Here is a 3,231-nt window from a genome sequence, read left to right on the forward strand (position 1 = left end):
CAAACTCCCAAAAGAATATTTTCTAAAGCAAAAAAATTACTGTAATATTCATATAGAGGAACAAAAATATCAGGAATCTCAAAGGTAATAATCAAAAAAGTGGGCCTATCATCACAACTCAAACTACTATAAAGCAATAATCATTTAAACAATTTGGTACTGACACATACTTTTGTATGTATGTATATATCTACATGCACACACACACATATACATATATATGGGAGAGAGAGAAAAGGAGAGACAGAGAGAGAGAGAAGACAGATGTGTGAAACAGACAAGGTACATAACATACAGAAGCAAACAAAGTAATGTAGCATTTGATAAATCCAAAGACCCCAATTATTATGGGGAAAGGACTCACTACTTGCAAAGCTGCTGAGAAAATTGAATGATACAGCTGAAATTAGATTTAGAACAACATCTCATACCATATGCCAAGATATGCTCCATATGGCTATATGATTTAGACAGTAAAAAGTCACTTAATACACAAAATAGAGGAGCAAGGAAGAAATTACCTTTTGCATTGATCAATAGGGGAAAAATTCAGTTACATATATAAAAAGATCACATGAGATAATAGGGGTAATCTTGCTTATATTAAATGTAAAATTTTGCCTACAAGTAAAACTAACATAAAAAAGGAGAACAGAAAGAAATAATTGGGGAAAATTGTTGCAACAAGGTTCTCCTGTTAGTCTAATCACCAAGATGTATAAGGAACAAGTTCAAATTCGTAAGACTAAGAGCTGTTCTCCAATAGATTGTCAAATGATATGAACAAGTAGTTTTCAAAAGAAGTAATCTGAGTTAATAATAATTTGTGATCCAAATGCTTTAGATTATTAATAATTAGAGGAATTCAAAATAAAGGAACTTTAAGGTTTCACTTTATAACAATCAGACTGTCAAGGATGAGAAAAAAGGAAAATGACAAATATTAGATGAGCCATGGGAAAATAAATAACAGTAGTGCACTGTTAGTGGAGCTATGAATTGGTCAAATTATTCTGGAAAGCAATTTAGAATTATTCACAGAAAGCTACCAAACCTCAGGCATACCTTTTGAAAAAGCTGTAATACTCTCTCTCCTCTCTCTCTCTCTCTCTCTCTCTCTCTCTCTCTCTCTCTCTCTCTCTCTCTCTCTGTTTCTCTCTCTCTCTTCCCCCCCCACGTGTATGTACATATATATACACACACATGTACATATATGTATATGTTTATGTGTGTATGTGTGTATGTATGCACATATATTTATATATGTGTGTATATATATATGTTTGTGTGTGTGTGTGTGTGTGTGTGTGTGTATACACACACATACAGTAGCTCTTTTTGAGGTAGTCCTAAATAGAAAACTCAAGAGCTCTTCTCTTAGGTAGTAGTTAAACAAATAGTAATTTGAGCACAGGATGGATGAGACATAATTCTATGTGCAAAAGTTCTGGAGATTTTAGTGAACTAGCTCTAGTTCAGTAACCACACCATAATGGTTGTCAGTGATATTAAGACCTTTCTTGTATAGTTTCCAATATTTTTGCCACCTCTTAATGTCTCCTACTTCTGTTAAGTCCCTACCTATTATTTTTGTCTTTTATCATGCTCATATTTGCATGAAGCAATCCCTTGATATTTTGAATTTTTTGAAGAGATCTATTGTCTTTGCCATTCAATTGTTTTCTTCTGTTTCTTTTCATTGTTTATTCATGAAAACTTTTATGTCTCTCCTTATTCTCTGAAATTCTATAGTCAAATAAGTGTGTCTTTCCCTTTCTCCTTTACCTTTCATTTTCCTTCTTTCCTCAGCTATTTGTAAAGCCTCGACTGCAATTTTTCTTTTTTACTCTTCTTTTTTTCTTTGAAATGTTTTTTGTTGCTGCTTCCTATGCAATATTATCCATAGTTCTTCAGGCACTCTAGCTACCAGATAGAATCCCTTAAATCTGTCAGTCACTTCTACTTCATATTCGTAAGGGATGTTACTTAGGTAATACCTATATAGTCTGATGTTTTTCCCTTCTTTCTGCACATGTTCTGAGCTGCAGTCAGCTCCAGGTCTTGTTTTAACTGACTGTATAGAACCGCCACTTTTGGTTGCAAATATATAATCAATCTTATTTATTTATTGACCATGTGTAGAGTTACCTTTTGGGTTGTTGAAAAAGAGTATTCGCTATAACCAGTGAGTTGTCTTGACAAAATCCTATTAGTCTATGCCTGCTTCATTTTGTACTCCAACGCTAAACATGACTGTTATTCCAATTAACTTTTGATTTCCTATTTTAGCATTCCGATCTCCTATAATGAATATGACATCTTTTTTGGAGTTATTTCCAAAAGATCTTGTAGGGCATCATGGTACTGATCAACTTTGATCTCTTCAGCATCAGTGGTTGGAGCATAGACTTGCATTACTGTGACGTTGAATGGTTTGCCTTGGATTGAATAGTTCTCCTACTGTCATTTTTCAGATTATGCACAGGTATTGCCTTTATTACCCTTTTATTGACTGAGTGATGCTCCATTTCTTCTAAGAGATTCTTGCTTACAGTAGTATGTATATTGATCGCCTGAATTAAATTCACCCATTCCCATCCATTTAAGTTCACTGACACTCAAGATAATAATATTTAATCTGTCTCCTATCTGACCACATCTAACTTATCTTGGTTCCTAAATCTTATATTCCAGATTCCTATGCAGTATTGATCTTTACAGCATCAGAATTTCCTTTTATCACCAGACACATCTGTAACTGACCTGCCTTTCAGCTTTGGACCAGCTGCTTCATTCTTTCTGGAGCTACTTGTAGTTGGACATCTTCTAACATGAGGGGCTTATGCTCCAGTGTTAAATCTTTTATCATTTTAATACTATCCATGAGGTTTTTTTTTGGCAAAGATGCTGGAGTGGTTTGCCATTTCCTTTTCCAATGGATCACCTTTTATTAGAACTCTCCTTTATGACGTCTTGGGTAATCCTGCATGGCATACATCATAGTTTCAATTACCTACACAAGCCCCTCCTCCATGACAAGGCAGTGATCCAGGAGAGGGTATAATGATGTACTCCCTAAAAACAATCTGTCCTAAGATGGAATTAGCTTCCTTGGGAAGTACTGAGCTATAGCCTTAGAAGTCTTCAAGAGGAAGCCAAAGGATTCTTTGTTAGAATATTGTAGAAAAAATTTCTTCCCAGATATATATTAATACTAGATGCCCACTGAGG

This window comes from Phascolarctos cinereus, unplaced genomic scaffold (assembly GCF_003287225.1).
Source record: "Phascolarctos cinereus isolate Bilbo 61053 unplaced genomic scaffold, phaCin_HiC Scaffold_726;HRSCAF=1367, whole genome shotgun sequence".
NCBI classification, from domain to species: Eukaryota; Metazoa; Chordata; class Mammalia; order Diprotodontia; family Phascolarctidae; genus Phascolarctos; species Phascolarctos cinereus.